Below are 17527 nucleotides of genomic sequence, written 5' to 3'. Positions count from 1 at the left end.
AGGCTTCCCTAGCAGGTGGGTTTCTGGTGGCTGAAAACCTGCTCAAAAAAGAAATAAGCCTGTAACTGTGGCAAAAGAAAAGACACTTGGGTTCTAATAATCCTGGCAAAACTAAATTGTAGACCTGGGAATATTAAAAAAAAAAAAAAAAAAAAAAAGACACAACACCCTTCAAAAGAAAAATAAAACAATGCTCCCAAAATAGGCCCGATTATGTGGGTCACTGCATACTGTGGGTTCTCCCTGTAGCAATTTATCCTGGTTACTGTTGCCGGGGACACCTGATGCTCTCATTCTATATGTTTGTCTTTCACATCTACATTCGAGCCAGGTTTTTTTTTTTTTTCACCCTTCCATGTTCCCAGAACTGTAACAGAAATAAAAAATAAGGAATGGACCCCATTATTACAGAAATACCTACAAAGCAGAGGGAGTGACCCCTGGGGCTCACCGTGTTGTCCCTGGAAGCATTGATGCCCTCGCCCCCAGGGCCTCTAGCCTTTTGTCACGGGGTCAAAGCCAGGACCTCAGCTGAGTACCCTCTGTGAAGAATTAACAAGTTGACAATTTGGGCGCCCCCCCCTCAGCCCCTGCCCGGCCTGCTTGAATGTTATAAATAGAGACATCTGGATAGGGCCCTTTCACTGCAGTAATTGAAAACGAACACGGATCAAGTTCTGGCCTGTTGTATTCATAAATCTTGAGGCTTAATTACATTAAAGGGAAATCTAGGGCCCAGCACTATGGAAACTGCAGATTCTATCGGCCGCTTGAATCATGAATCTTTAAGATAAGTGTTTTTTTCTTTCCCCATCCCACCCCCCCGCAACTCTTTAGTGGAGTTGAATGGGAAATTTTCAAACCGGCCTTCGAGTATTAATGTGCCAGGGAACTTCTGAGAAGATTCTGGGCTCCTCTGTGTGAGCAGGAGCTTCCCCTGCCGGATGACATGTGCTACCTCCAAGCAGATCCGTGTTCCAGGGCTTAAAACTAGACATATTTTTATGAGTAACAACAACAGACTTGACAGATATTCCAAATATGTCTTTCCCTACAGTTCAACACAGAAAGTGTGCATCTAGTTAAAATTTAATGAGTTTCAGAGGAAAAAAAAACCCAACCTGTGATAACTTAAAATTCCAAATGAAGTCAGAACTCTCAGCATCCTCTTTAATAACAAGTGAGAATTACACCCCCAGAGAGATCTACAGACATTTATAAATAACCTATGGTGGAATTTCTTTGTCTTTCACTGTTAAAAAAAAGTATTCTATTTTAGTTCCTGAAGCTGGATTTCAAAGTGTATAATAAAGGTAGTTTATTATCTTTGCCTTAATTTTCTATGTGGGACAACCTTAAGGCCACTTTGATTGGTGAGTGAAGGAAGAATATCACGATTCCTCATACTGAAATACATACACACCAGTTACCCTGCAGAAAGGAAGCCCTGAGAGAGCATCTCCAACAGGATTAGAGCCTGCCCTGAACATGGTACCTCCTCCTCCTCATGTCTCTCCTACATCATGAGCGCACAAAGTGCTGTGCAGGGGACCTGATGAAGATATTACACACTGGATAGGGTCTGTGGGCTCCGAAGTAATGTCCATCTGTCTTCATACCTTTATGGCTGCCCACATACCCATCTAATGAGAATTACCGCATATGAAAACATGCCTAAGGTAGGAAGAGACGGTAGCCTAGTTAACATCTATCATGAATTTCATGACTCAGACATGGTGGTCAGGTGTCCACCCAAAGCAACCAGCGTGCTCACTGGCAGGGAAATGTTTCTGCCTTCTGAATTGGGACACTGTGGTCCAGGGGCATCGAAAGACCAATACCACAGGACAAAGGGCGATGGAGGAGAATGTTTTTTTTTTTTTTTTTTTTTTTTTTTTTTTTTTTTTTGGTTTTTCGAGACACGGTTTCTCTGTGTAGCTTTGCGCCTTTCCTGGAACTCACTTGGTAGTCCAGGCTGGCCTCGAACTCACAGAGATCCGCCTGGCTCTGCCTCCCGAGTGCTGGGATTAAAGGCGTGCGCCACCACCGCCCAGCGAGGAGAATGTTTTTGTTTTTGTTTTTTTAATCGAGAGCCCATGTTATTTTCACCAAGCTGCATTAGTGGGAAACCATTTATAAAGACCAGTAATAAAACACCAATGTCTTGGGCAGAAAAAATAGTATGACGAGACTGTGAACTCTGGACTTAAATCCTGCACCCGGCTCTAATTTGTTAAGACAACTCAGATCATTTGCCTCTCAAGCCCCTCCCACTTAAAACAGGAAATGGTAATGGCATCGACGATAAGGCCAACACTCTGACTCATTCTGCAGGTGAAGTCATACAGACACACATTACTCAGCCTGACCAACTGAAAGTGCCCAAAGAAGAACAGCTGGATTCCTCACACAAGCTTTTAATGGCCATTGTTCGTCATTTGACTTTCTTTCACTTGAGCTTTCTAATTGGTGGTGTTTTTAAAGCATCTCAAACAGATGGATACTTTCTATAAAGTAGATCGGAACAATAACAATCACCTCAAGCTAGGAGTCAAAGAGAACTCAGGCTTCCTACCTCACACCATGTAGTAATTGTTTATCAACTGTATTCCCCATGCTATAAACTCCTAGCAGAAGAATGTAGATATGCTTGCTTACTAGGTGTCCCTAACACATCATAATTCTTGTGACCCAACAGATACTCATTAAATTAAAAAACTGAGAAACTCTCTGTCCTTTTCCTTATCCTTCTTGTCCCAGGCTATGCAGATAGTTAAAGCCAAAGTTCTTTGTAGAAATACTATCAGTATTGCAGAACTTCTGATAGAGTGTGGTGATTGTTATCTTGTGACCATTAATGCAGAAACTGATGTTAAAAGATCCTGAAGTCGCCGGGTGGTGGTGGCGCACGCCTTTAATCCCAGCACTCGGGAGGCAGAGCCAGGCGGATCTCTGTGAGTTCGAGGTCAGCCTGGACTACCAAGTGAGTTCCAGGACAGGCGCAAAGCTACACAGAGAAACCCTGTCTCGAAAAACCAAAAAAAAAAAAAAAAAAAAAGATCCTGAAGTCACTAATGAAAGGGGGTTTACAATGTGAAGATTGCATTGATTCCATCCAAATACATTACCAGTCTTAAGATACAGAAAGGTGTCTGGATAGATGTTAAGTGTCTCCTGACGTAATGTAACAAGGTCATGACAAACCTTTGAAGATATTCTCTAAGAAAGTGTACTAGTAAAGCTGGGTGGCGATGGTGCACGCCTTTAATCCCAGCACTCGGGAGGCAGAGCCAGGAGAATCTCTGTGAGTTCGAGGCCAGCCTGTTCTACGGAGTGAGATCCAGGACAGGCACCAAAACGACACAGAGAAACCCTGTCTTTAAAAACCAAAAAAAAAAAAAAAAAAGAAAAAAGAAAGAGAGAGAGAAAGAAAGAAAAAAGAAAAGAAAAAGAAAGAAAGTGTACCAGTTTCTTATGGACCGCTACAAGTTTGGAGTTTTTCAATATCTGTTTATAGGGGTAGAGAATGACGTATGTATCAACATGCATATGGAGGTCACAGGACAAACCTAGGGCTTCTCTTCTTCCACTACCCAGGTCCTGATAAAGGAACCGGGTTGTCGAACCTTGTCCGAAAGCGCCTTTACCTGCTGAGCTGTCCACGGCTCCACAATTTAATGTTACTGTTATTTCAGCCAAAAACATAAGCTTTTTAGCCAAATCCTACAGAAATTTGTGACCTTTTTTCTCCATGCCTCAAACATTCAAACTAAAATTTGATCATTAAAAAGGCAAAGTGGGTAATTATCCGTGGAAGGCCTGCCCTTTTCTGAATAGGAACATAGAAATTGGGGGTGGGGGAAACTGTGATCAGGATGTAAAATAAATAAATAATTTTTAAAAAGGAAAAGTGAAACAGCGATTTCAAGGTAAGTTACTTTAAGAAATATTTTTCGTGCATATCAAAGCCTTGTTGCCTCCTCCTGCCCCTCATACACCCATACTTCTCACTCATTTCTACCCCCAAGCACCTCCTCAGAGCTGCCACATAGAAGCAGCAACCTACGAGGCTGTGAGCAGAGACCAAGGGAGCTTCAGTTGGATTTAAATGATTGGACTTCATCACGGCAGAGTCCTCAGAAACTTCGATGATGGACAAGGATCTAGAAACCATGGGATGCAAACCCATCCTCCAATGGGCCCAGCAACACTCCTCTCTTGTCCCCTGTCCTGTTCAAAGGGGCACTTGTGATCCAGGAAATATGCTGTTGAAGGGCAGGAATTTTTGAAGAAAAAGGCAGCAACGTGATTCTGCTGGAAATGAAATTCTCTCTTAAAAATAAAAATGGAATTTTGGCCATTTTAAAAAAAAGTACCTTCACTAAAACTTCCACAAGATGCTTGTTTGCCTTCTGTATTTTCCTAACCTCTTTCAGCATTAATACTTTATATCACTTTTATTATAAACCTCTGTAAATATAAATCTGAAATCCGTGAATGTCTCTAGGTTTCTCCAATAAGATAATGTTAGCCATTAACCATAACAATTGTGTTCACATGGATGCCATTTCCATACAAAAGCAGGGCTGTGACTGATGATGTCTGCCTCACAGGATGGCAGTCTGTGGAAAATGGTACTCTCAAGCATAAGGAAGCAGCTGTGCAGGTGGACAGACTGCAGCTTTGGGCACCCGTGACCTTCAGGGAGCTGAGGACAAGGTGGTTTTCCTGGAAAGTGCTCTCACTAACATTTCAATCTGCCAAATGGGTCCAGATTCTTCTGTCTTTGCTCCTTGTGCTGTGACCCAAGCCAGCCCTGTATCTGCCACTGGATGCCACTGTTCCCTGGATGCCCCAGCATCAACATTTTATTCCCATCCTAATATATACTAAATTATTTTCTAACAAATCAGATCACATGCATTGGGATAAAAGAAAGTGAGTTAAACAATAATAGGCATTTTGAAGAGGGAAAGAAGTGTGGTTTTTCCAAATTGTTTTAAAGGGAAATTGTCTTGGAAATTTCTCTTTTTTAGTCATTCATTCATCCATCCATGAAGAAAATGTTCTCTAAGTGCTTATGAGATGCCAGCCTTTGCCCAGGGTACTAAGAACCAAACAGCAGGCAGGACAGGGGCTAGCAGGAGCTTATAGGCTAACAGTAGAATAGAACTGCAAGTGAAGGTGAGGAGGAAGAAAGAGACGGCTGCGTGCACAGGCTGAGTGTGTGACCAGCAGCTCCTGTGTTTTGGAATAAGCTGATGTCAAACACCATGAGCTTCCTCTTTCAAACACCTAAGCAAGAGAGATTAGCTTTACTAAACACTTGGTCACAGTTTTCTTACTGTTTATATTGCTGCTAAAACTAACTAGCAGCAGGCAGTAGTTTCATACTACAGAGGAGAAGAAAGACCCATGAGGCAGAAGACACTAACGCAGGCAGAGCCCCTAAGCCAGGGTCCTGGTAGAAGTCTTTGCCATTGTGATCTTAGCCAATATCTATCAACCTTCGCAACCACTTCCTAAGACATTTTCCTCCATCTTGCCAACCAGAAAGGCCAACACATACCACATTTTATCCAGAATTACATCCTAAGACTTCACTCTGTGGTCCCCAGTAGAGGACTTGCTCATTTTACTGTTTTGAGCAATGCTTTTGTGTTCTTGAACATTACCTCCTTGTGTATATGTGCAAGGATTTCCAAGGTTGGCATTTGGGGATGAAATTAGTGAACCATAAAAGCTTGCACACGTTTATATGCAGCATATGATACCTACTTGTTCAAAAGTGATACACAAATTTGTACTGATGCTGGTTGTTTCACGCCTGACCAACATCCTACTTAATTTGGCGGAGGAGAACCCTATTTCTATGCCATTTTAAATTTCCCCTGCATCTCTTGACTTCATGACTGTCCTCATATCCTCATTGGCCACCACTAGGACAGGTTGTTTGGTAACAAGTTTCTGCGAGTCCTTTACCCGCCTTCCTATTGAGATGTTTGCTGGGTGCCAGCTCTGCCCAGATTCTTTGTGTCCTCCTCCTCCTCTTATTGATTTTTATTTGGTTGGTTTTTGTTTTGGTGCTTAAATAAACAGAGTGTATTCCTCGTGTACAATCCCTATTTAGGCCTGGGGATCAGACACAGATCACCAGGGCTGGTATCTCTGGGCCTTCATTGGCCAAGCCATCTCATAAGCCCTATACCAGCAGTAGTGTATTACCGTTTTATAGTTAAGTCTTTTGGTGTGAGGTAATTTGGTATTTAAGTCTATGGTATGAGGTAAGGATCAACTTTCTTTGTCCTGTGAGGCAATCAGTCACCCTATCATTATTTATAGATTAGTTCATCACTACACAAAGCAGCCAACTTATGCCCTGGGCTTCCTCACCTCACGTCAGCCACTGCTCTCCATGGCTTACACGTGATGCCCACTCTCTGATGGGTTCTGCTGTATAATGCAAACTCTACCAGTCAGCAGGTTCCATATTTACGGCTTTCTCTTCTATTCCATTGGGCTACTTCGCTATAATGGCCTTTTAATTGCTACCCATTTGTAACAAATCTTGACATCCGACACAGCTCAATCCTCCAGAAATTATTTTCATGTAGGAATAGCTTGTTGTTGATTCCTCAAACTTGGAACACTGATTTAGTTTTATTTTTTAAAACACATTCACATTTGAGTCTAAATGTCTAAAACTGAGGCAAAAAGTGTTCATCAATGAAACAGTGATAATTCTAAATCTTCCATATGAACATGTTTTTTTTTTTTATTTCAGGTTTTGACATACTTCAACGAATTATAATTTTCTCATGAAATCAATTCTTGGACACTTAAAATTAATTACAGTTCTCTCATATATCATCAATGACCACAAAAACTCAAAGTGGCCAAACTAGTGTAGAATATACTATGAAATTAAAAACTATTTAGATTAAAGTGGAAAAAACAGCGGGGGGGTGGGGAAGTCCCTTGTGGTGAAAAGGGTTTTAAAATTAGATAAATATAAGAAGAATACAAAATGAATAAGGAAATTCTTAAATCAGTAAGGTGAAGTGAAAATACTACTAAACGTAGTTTTCTCAGGGGCAAAAAGAAAAAAAAGAAAGCTAAGAAAAAAGGAAAAACATTGCCCAATAATTTTAAAATTGTAAAGAAAATTAGATGGATGTACGATGGGGAGTGATAAGTAAAATATAGTCTTTTAAAATAATAAAGGAAAAAAATGCTGCTGAAACTCCAGTAAAAACTGGCAAAAGGAGAACAAGGGCCGCAAAGAGCAGAGAGCAGCTAAGTTGGAGACTGCGGTTCCACTCTGGGAGGCTGGAACGCTCGGCTGATCTTGTGGGCCCCTGGTCGTCCTGTGGTTTATGACATTCTGGGTCGGACAAGGCTCTCACGTCCCCCAGAGCGGTCTCCCCCTGGGCTCCACTTTGGTAGCTTCTCTTCTTTGCACACCAGAGACCTCTGCTGGTCAACCTTAGCTTTGCAGCCTGGGGGCCGGGGAGAGCAGGGGGACGTTTTAACTGGGTGGGAAAGGACAGTCTCTAACCACAGCAGTAAGGTCAGGGACAGGCAGAAGTCCCGTCCCCGTACTTTCAAGACCGCCTGGGTACTCATCTGAAAAAAGAACGTGGCTGTATCAAAAACGCCACGGAACGGCACGGGTCTTGGGTTCTGCAGCTGTGAACGACAGAAAGGTGGCTCTGGGCTTTTTTTTGTTTTTTTGTTTTTCCTTCTCCTGACCTGAGCTTGCCACTTCGTGTTATTTTCGGTCGATAAGATCTGCTCCTGTGAGCAGTGAGGTGAGGCTATCTGTCCCTATGTGCCATCCCGCCTGCACCAGGTCCCTCGCCCTTCAGCTGGTCCCCCTGCTCTTCACCAGGGGCTCTCTGGGCCTCCCTCACCCTGGGACTGTGGAAGGCCAAACGGAGGCTCCCTGACCTGCTGCTTGTTGTGACCTCTCAGGCTGTTGTGCCGCACTTTCCTGAGATTAAACACCATCCATCTCGGAGGGAAGGGCATTGAGACACAGAATGTTTGCAAGGAGGTGAAACATTGCATCCCGCAGGGAAGCCCTCTAAGCTCAGGAAGTAAACAACTTAAAAGAGCTTCCCCAGAAGTCCCTGAAACTACAGCTCCATTAGGCCCCTCCCTACCCAAGCACTGTGAGTACTGAGGCCTTCTGAAGAGTTACCCTCAGACAAGACAAGCTGCCTGGAAGAAGCAGGGATCATCTGAACTGCCTACAGGAAACAGAGACCAGCGAAGCTGCCAGGAAAAAGGCTCAGACCACCTGAGCCACCTGGAGAGAACAGTTTCCGCCTTCTGAGCTGCCTGCAGATAATGCAGTGAACACCAGCTTTCAGGAGCTGTCACCCATGCGGGGGTAGGCTTTGAGTCCTTTCAGCTCTGTAGGTAACCCTTCACCCATGCTCCTGTGAGTAACCACAATAGGAGTCATCCGCTCGCCAGGCTGACTCTCGTGGTATCTGCGCTTTGGACTGTCGTCACTTCCCTACCTGGGGTAAGTAGACGTTTGCTCATATCGCGGGAACAGTGTCACAAGAGCCCGGGGTAGCTGGGAGGTTGGAGGGGAGGAATTGGTTCTCTCATTGTGTGGCTCTAGGTTTTTAATCACTGGGGGGAGGGGGAGGTACACGTGGAAGGTCGAAGGACAGCCTCACATATTGGTCCTCACCCTCCCTTGGAGACCAGGGCTTTTATTGTTCACCACTACGCAAGGCAGGCTAGCTGGCCTTCAAGCTCTCAGGCTTCTCCCGACTTCGTCTCCGCTCTCGCTGTAGAAGTGCTGAGGCTACAGACGTGCACTACCAGGCCTGGTTTGACATGGATTCTGGGAATCCACTCCAGCGTCCTCGCCATTGCTTAATACTTTCCCCATGGAGCCATTTCCCTACTCTGTCAAGATGGCACCCAGGCACCAACCCCTGGTCATACTGACTGACAAGTGGGACTCTCTCTCTCTCTCTCTCTCTCTCTCTCTCTCTCTCTCTCTCTCTCTCTCTCTCTCTCTCTCTCACACACACACACACACACACACACACACACACACACACACACCTCTCTTTCTCTCCCCCCTTCTTTTCTCCCCTACCCCGTCTCTCTGGCACACTTGTAGGTATCAGTGTCTCACCAACAGCTAGACTGGATTTGAGGCTTGGGAGGGCTGTGGGCTTGTACTGGGGTTTGTCTGCCTGTCTCACACCTGGCTCCCCTTTGGAAGGGACTTATGCTTTCTTCTGACCAGAGAACATGGAAGCACAGGCTGTGTTCATCTTACTTCTCCACCTCATCCATCTTCTCATCTTATCATTTTGGTTTTCTTTCCTCCAGGTTTCCCTTCACTTTCTTCCTGGATTTCCGAGACTCTTCTGCCCTTTTTGCTTTGAAGAGTCTGGTTTTTTTTTTTTCTTATTCTAATACTTTCCTTCACTAGCTCCCAAGGGGCAGTTCTGGTCCACCATGGTTACCCAGAAGCACACTCCCTACATTTCTCGCTTAGTCTTTTAGTATGGTGAGTTCATTGTCTTTCTCATGATAAGTCGACCTCGCTTCCCTGAAATATATTTAACATGGTGGGTTTGGCTTAGTAGATTTGTGTTTAGAATTTTGCACTCATGCTCCGTAGGACAGTGAGATTGCTCTTTAATGTTCCCATCTGTATTATTCTTTTGCTATGAAGTCAGAGCACACAGCTTGGCATTCCAGCATTAAGCCAACGTTGCATTGATGAGTGTTCTCAGGTCAGTTTGCTGATACTTTGGATCAAATTCTCATACTAATATTCTTTAAAATGCTCTGTGATTTTTATCACTGTGTTTTCTTTGACTAATTTCAGTATAAAAATTATATGAACCTCATAACTCAGGATAGGGAGGCCTATCAGTTATCTCTGTCAACTCCCGGTGGTGTTTTACAGCACCTGTGAAACCTCACTGAGGGACGTTGCCAGGGAAACCCCATCCCTTCTGGAAGGGAGACAGCTTGGATTAGGCTTCAGCATTATTCCGGAGCAGTCTCCCCAATATGCTGTTCTTGGTAATTACTTGTTCTGCCCACTGGTTCTGCCACGGTTCCTGTCTTTCCTTTTGGGGTGCACTTACTCTTTCATCAGTAGCATAAAGTGTCTTTGAGGGCGGGGGAAGTGGTTGATGCTGGACACTAAAAACTTCCCCCATCTACTAGAAAGTTAGGGCCAGAAGTCATTTTTAAATTTACCCATCAGTCTATTTTATCTAAGATTGATGGAGCTGATTGGTACAACCCCCTCAAGAGCTCCAACGTACCCAACTCCACTCAAATGTATTTTTCAAAACAAAAAAAAAAAAAAAAAAAATCAACCACTGTTTCTAAGACTTCTCCTTGGGGTATGTGACTCTACTTTGGGACAATGACCTAACAGATCTATGTGGCACCACTTAAAGTTTCTCGGCATAGTCTACATAAACAGGCTGAAGGACTCAACTTGGAGTTTATTCACACCTCAAGGTTCCATTTAAAGTTAAGAAACGTTGGCCAAGCAGAGAGAATAGAATACATTTTATTTCTAGGCTAGCAATTCTGCTTTCTATATGCCCTCTACTTTTGTCTAGAAACCGAACCGTCCTTCCTTAACCGCTTCTTTATCTTGTCAGACTGGATCTTGCACGGCTTGGGGCAACCAGATGCCATTTCCAACATTCTGCCTGAGAACCCACATCACTAAATCCAAGCGTCTATAGGTCATCTTCTCTCTTCTGGTTTATACAAGCAAGTATTACCATATGTCATCAATGGCCACCCTTCAATAACAATATTATCTCCATTTTTCTGGCTTTGCCACAGTTGGCTTACCGTTTCTCCAGCCTCTGAAGCAAGCCCAGCTAGAAAAGCCACATCACATGCTTCTGGCTTTTGTATTACTAGCAACCCACTTGTAGAAACTAGTTTTTCCATCAGTTGAAAAAGCCATCTTGAAACTTAATGACTTCCAACAATAAGCATGAATTCCCTATGAGTCCAAGGATCTGCTGAAAATTCACATAATTTAAACTAGAGGTGGTTGGCCTTTTGGTAAGTCTGTGTGCTGGATACTGGGGATCATCTAAGATGTCCTTATTTATCTGCCTCACAGTTGGTGGCCTATGGGATGACTGGGTTATGTGTTTTTCACATTCAACAAGCCAACCAAGGTATGCATACATGATGGATGGATCAGGAGTCCAAAAGCATGGGATACCTCTCAAGGCACTGGCGATGACCAGCACATCACCATTTCCAGGCCCATCCCTTCCATTACCTTTTATAATCACTACAGTAACTGATGAAACTAATCCTGATGCAAGGATTAAGGAAGTAGACCCCACCTCTTTGGGGACAAGCTGTCCCAAAGTCATATTACAAATGGCATACATTTAGGGAGAGGTTAAAAATTGGAAATGTAGAGTTTTCACAGTCAATGTGATACAAGAAACATCCCAAAGTTTGTGGAGAAGTTTGCTTAAGATTAACCTATTCTTTGAATTTACAGTGTAACTTTTCTGTAAGACTATGCCAAATTCAAATGGTTTCTTTTCCTTCTAAAGTATTTATCAGAGTGTTAGCTAATGTAGCTCATGACCATAAGGTTTTCTGGATTTTCTTAGTATTTTATAAAATATTTATGTAAAATTGCATTTGTGCAAAGGCTTTTACACGTTCTGTTCTTTATAATGTTTTCATTTTAACAGTTGAGTTATTGACATAAACTTGTTTTTATTTTCTCATAGTCATTCTGACTTCTATATGTACAGTTACAGCCTCTTTTTCAATGCAATTTTTTTTTTCAGGGTTTCTCTGTGTAGTTTTGGTGCCTGTCCTGGATCTCGCTCTGTAGACCAGGCTGGCCTCGAACTCACAGAGATCCTCCTGGCTCTGCCTCCCTAGTGCTGGGATTAAAGGTGTGCGCCGCCACCGCCGCCGCCGCCGCCGCCGCCACCACCACCACCACCCGGCTCATTGCTGATTTTATTTGTGCTGTTTTTAATTGCTATCCTTTCAAGCATGGGATAACTGTGAGACAAAGAGAACTTTAAAAACATCTGCTTGTTCTCTACTGGAAAAAAAATCCACTTGCAGAATAGTCTCTTTTTACATCTACTTTGTTTGTTTGTTTGTTTGTTTGTTTGTTTGTTTGTTTGTTTATAGTGAGAGATCCACTGGAGTCTGCTTAAAGGATAGCCTGGCTAGCTCAGTCTGTAGAGCAGGAGACTCTTAATCTCAGAGTCGTGGGTTCATGCCCCACATTGGGCATCAGGTATAGGGAGCAGTCCACTGGAGTCTGCTTAAGGGATAAAGAAATTTATTAAGAAAGAAAACTCACTAAGCAGGATAGGAGAATTGTCACAGGGTCCTGGACGGCCGAGGTACTGTCCTCCACTGTTCTGGCTGCCTGAGTCAGTCTGTACCATCGAAGCCCACAAGGGAGAGAAGAAACTGGCTTACATGCATCTTAGGTCTCAAGGGTAGCCCCCAGGCCACACCCCAGAGGCAGCTACTTCAAGGTCATAGGTAGGCAGAACAGGTACCCACTATGTGGGTTCCAGGGATCGAACTCAGGTTGCCAGGCTTGACAGCAAACACTTAGACCCACTGAGCCCTCTTGTTGAACCGCAGTATTCTTTCCTTACATTTTCCAAGATAAACTTCCACGACTAAGACTCCCAGGGTTCCTGTGGAGCACATTCACCGCACACCGTTGCCCTATCCACGCGAAGGGGTTTGATAATACACAACCAACACACGAGGTAGTGGCGGCAGCTTCGTTTTTCACACGTCAGGGGTGGGGGATAATAGAAACCTGGGATTCATGGCAGTCTGGTCCTCCGAGGTCGAGGAGACATTTCGAGGGTAGGTCTGGTGCTGTGAATGTCCCACACTTCACTGCAGAGGAGACATCTAAAGCATGCTATACCATGGGTTTTCTGCCCAGGAGTAAACGGACTCTCTGACTAAATCCATCCATAGGAGGAGGAAGGAAAGGAACGGGAATAGGAAAGGGATGGCAGCCGGGCTGTTCCCCACAGCTCCTGCTGGTCTCAGGCTGGTGCCTTCCCCACACACTCCACTGTTAGTATTTAGAACTCCAAACAAGAAAGGCAGGAAGAGGATCATCAAGGCCCTGTCTCCTGCTTGTCCAGCACTTCCTTGTTCCCTTGATGGCGTCAAAACAGTGCCTCATAGCTCATAAAGGCTTCTGAAGTTTTGGGGACATTTTCTAGAGGTTAGATAGAATTCCAAAACCTTGTCAAAAGCCAAAGTCAGTATCAGAATCTTTCTATGGGTGATGTGATACACTGATATTTAAATTCAAAAATCCATAGTTTTACAAAATGTCTTGTTCACGACCAGAGGAAGTGGCTAGAGAGGCTTTTAACACAGTATTTGCCATTTTTGTAGTGTGAATTGCCTGTAACACCCATAAGGACAGAACTAGTAGCAAAATATAAGGGAAAGGAACACTAGTTGCCTTGAATGTCTGCCTGCCCATATGGTACAGCCTATATTTCCATGAAAACCAATAATTGCTTCAAGGTTGAGGTGTATCGCCAAGCCTCAGAAATAGGTCCGTTGCCCAATTCCATCTGAATTCATTTGTCTTTTTTCTCTTGAAAATACCTCACAGATTTTAAGGGTGTTTCTTACACATTCCTTTATTAAATAAATGAGCAGTCTAGGAAACCCTTCTGCTCAGTGATTTGTGTTTGGTTTTCTTTCTCTCATTTTTGAAAATGATTGAATTTGCTTTGAAAATTTCCTCAGAAGGAGGAAAATACTTGCCCCCAACCACTATCCTGAGGATGTATTTCCTAGAAGCCTAAAAAGTCCACGTGACACAGAGGGAAGAAACCTCATCTAGCTTCTCCTCTCGTTCCTCTGGACTCTCCTCAAATACTTTGTACCTAAGTATGTGCTAAAGAACTACTGTGTTCATGGAACTTGAGCCATGCTGCTTTAAAAACATGGAAACTGTGCTGGGGGTGGTGAGGATGGCTTGCTGAGGAGCTAAGTTCAAGTCCCAGAATCCATGTTTTTAAAATATGAGGTATGTTGACCTCATTCTCAGCTCTAGGACAGCAGACACAGGCACTTGGAACTCAATGGCTAGCTGGTCTAATATAATTGGTGAGCTCCAGGATAATGAGAGGTCCTGTCTCTGTGATGACACCCGAGGCTGTCCGTCCCCCAGCCTCTACATGCATGCTCAAACATGTGCACACACGAACGTGCATGCACACATAAAATAAACAAAAGCGGTGGAAACTTGCTTGTGTTTATTTGCTTTCTGTTTTCTACCTAACAGTGCCTGATGATAAAAGGGAGAAATCTACAAGTTTATCATTCCAACTGAACGTGCAGATAAGAATAAATTTCTCTATCATTACCCAAAGAAAGGAGGGGAAGTCATTTTTAATAGAGTTGATAAAATAAGCCCCTGGCAGGTACTTGTGCATCTATTAGGAACGGCGCTTCTCCCTTTTCCCGGCTTGTGTCCTCCAACTGTAGCCTGACCCCGTTCTTGGTGGTCTGAAGATGAGGACAAGGGGAGCCTGGGTTCATTCAGCAGGGGTGCTGGGAGCACCTAACCCTAACTGTCTTCCCCACGGCAGGGAGGAGCCGCAGCCTCGGCGCCTGCTCTCCGGGCTGCGACTGTTGATTCTAAACTATATTCTTTGGCGCAAAGCCTCGGGTTGTCACAACAATGCCTCGCCGTTGTGTCGCCCGGGCCACTCAATGGGACCTGCGTGTGTCTGTTTTTAAAATATATTTAGTTCCCATACTGTCAGAAACAGCTAGTTAAGTTGCCTAAACTGCTTGGGTCTTTCCAGCATTTGAATCAGTTGTCATAGTAACCGATGATCCCAGATAGGGAACTACAATTTTATATCAAATTGTGTTTTCCTTCACTTCCTGCAGGCTGCACATTTGTAACTCTGTCTTTTGGGGATGCGGCTTAAGACACAAGTAAAAATTCACTCTTTGTACCTCTTTGTGTCCTATATTTTTAAATTAGAAGTTCCATGTTGTGTTCAAAAACCTCTCATCACGTAATTTCATATCACTCCAACTGTTTAACAAGACGTGAAAATATTGCAACAGCGGTCACAGTGACTGAGCAAGAGACAGAAAAGCAACGGGCTTTGTTCGTTACCTCTTCCCCAACTGCACTTCAGATGAAATTAAAACCACGCAACTCCATTGACCACTCATCTTGAGACAAAGAACAAAAAGCTTAATCACATATCTAGACAGGGCCATTAAAGTCAAGACACAGAAATCTAATTCGTGCAGCACATCCATGCATAATAACCACTTTTGGAGTCCCAGTTTCTACTGAAAAGACTCAGTGTCCATACAGACAGAGTCTGTGCTTTTTAATTATGAGACATTTCACATGAAGACAGGGAGTTGGGGACTCCAAAGAACTGTGGGGGAGCCTTGCCCTCTCGACACCCTCTGAAACTGGTTTGTCTCAAGCTTTCTTTCTTAAGGAAAAAAAAAACAGACAGAATTTTTTGAAGAATTCACTACAAAACTTTTCTCCAAAAAGGCATGTAGCAAAATAGGGTGGGTGTGGGGAGTGGGAAGGCAAGACCATTAACACAGGCTCCGCCTCCTAACAGATGTGTGTGGTCTACACATTGCTTAGTCTTTAACCCTCGCCCCTTAGGAATCAAATCATCTGCCTGAGATGAATTTTCATTTAATAACGTACTGAAAGCACCAGGCTTACCTAATAGTCTCGTCTCTACCAGGAACCTCTGTGTTTAAACACAAGTTCTCAGGCCAGAAAGATGTCTTGCCATGCATGAGAATCTGAGTTTGGACCTTAGCACTCACATAAAAGCCAGGCGTGATTGGCACGCACCTATAATCCTAGTGTGCTAAGAACACAGAGACAGGAGGAGCCTGGAGCTTACTAGCCAGCTAGTCTTGCTAAATCGGTAAGCTCCGGGCTCAGTCAAAGGCCCTGTCTAAAAGAATAAGGTAGAGAGTAAACGAGGACAACCAACATTGATCTCTACCCCGTGTGTGTGTGCGCACGCACACACACACACACACACACACACACACACACACACACACACACGCCACTTTTTTTAAAAGTTCTCTTCTCTAATGGCGGTTGCAAGCTGGCTCCCAGGTCCTTGGATGGGTCAAAGGCTCCGTGCAGTACTGTCTTACCAAGGAAGCTATACACTAGCAACCAGTCCCTGTCACAGAACCCAGAGAACTTGAGCAGGTCACCTTCACACTTGAGAACAAGAGTCCCGTTTTATACTTACACATTGAAAGGTTAAAAAATGACATTTGGCTTCTGGGAAAGTTCAAATCCTCTGAGAAGCAAAAAACAAAGATGGATAAAATGAGCGATTCGCTGTAGGAGCCACCTGCCCGGGAAAACCCTGAGCCTTGGGGGAGGGAGAGGAAAGGAGGGAATGATGGAAAGACTGTCCTCCTCAGGGACCTTCTGCCTCTGACACCAAAGGCCACCCAATGAACCTACTGCACTGGTCACTGACCAAGAATAGCCCTTGGATTGCTTTGCTTAAAGTCTTGGTCAGTCCACAGATTGACTTTCTATATGAAAATATTTCTTTCTGAAATGTCTGCTTTACTTTAAGTTTGTCTTCACAGCTGGAGAAAAAGAGGCGCTGATGGAGGAAGCTATGGAAATTTACTTCCTAGGTCCCCAAGGAGGCCATGTTTCCTAAGGACTGGCAATGACTTTGCCTGCCTGGGCCTCTGTCACACCATCTCTGCTCAGGGCGGAGCTGAAGTCTGAGAATTGGAGTCTCAGGCTAACTCTAAAGCTTTGCACAGAGAGACGGCCCTCTTCGAAAGGCAAGGGACAGCATTACTTTAAAAGGTTCCTTGGGGCCAGGGACAGCTCAGGTGGTTAAGTGTTTATCTTGCACACACAAGGACTTGAAGTCAGAGCTGACATTGAAAAAAAATAGATGTGACAGCAACCGCTGTGATCCCAGTACTGGGGAGACAGAGGCAAGTAGATCCCTACGGCCCACTGGCCAGAGAGCTTCGTCCTTAGAGAACTCAAGACTAGTGTGAGGAACTGTCTAGAAAACAAGGTCTGTGGCTCTTGACAAACAACACTTAGTGTTGACTTTGAGCGTCCACGTGCACTAGTGTCGTACGTGAGCTTGTACACACGCTCACACTTACACTAGGTTTCTGAAGTTATCTTTAGAACCTACATACACAACTGGGCTGCTTAAAAGCTCAGCTTTTGGCATGTGGTAAATATTTGGGGGCAGACATTTTCTATGAGAAAATGTGTCTTGAGTTATAAACAGCCTATTTATAAACAGACTAAGAAGACCCAGCTGTACATTAATCACTAAATATATGTGTATGTGAGCATAAATGTGTATGTCACATCCTGTGAAACCATGAGACGGTGTGACATTGAATGTAAGGTCACTGGCACTTGGCTCCAGTCCTCTGACAAGACTGCATG

At 43.9% G+C, this 17527-nt stretch overlaps 1 protein-coding gene and 1 long non-coding RNA gene across 2 annotated transcripts in view; one reads left to right on the top strand and one right to left on the bottom strand.

Annotated features, from left to right (window-relative positions):
- The window catches only part of CUNH12orf42 (chromosome unknown C12orf42 homolog), a 153482-nt gene that overhangs the window by 109109 nt on the left and 26846 nt on the right, over window positions 1-17527 (bottom strand). The gene's annotated exons all lie outside the window — the stretch shown is intronic.
- LOC128119639 (uncharacterized) overlaps window positions 7529-17527 on the top strand; it is a 30221-nt gene continuing 20222 nt past the window's right edge. Inside the window, exon 1 of the long non-coding RNA XR_008221591.1 lies at window positions 7529-8533. This is a non-coding gene — a long non-coding RNA (uncharacterized LOC128119639). The remainder of the gene's footprint in view (window positions 8534-17527) is intronic.

Source organism: Peromyscus californicus, unplaced genomic scaffold, assembly GCF_007827085.1.
Source record: "Peromyscus californicus insignis strain IS unplaced genomic scaffold, ASM782708v3 Scaffold_24__1_contigs__length_46423439, whole genome shotgun sequence".
NCBI lineage: Eukaryota > Metazoa > Chordata > Mammalia > Rodentia > Cricetidae > Peromyscus > Peromyscus californicus.
This window is presented reverse-complemented; position numbering and strand designations above follow the sequence as displayed.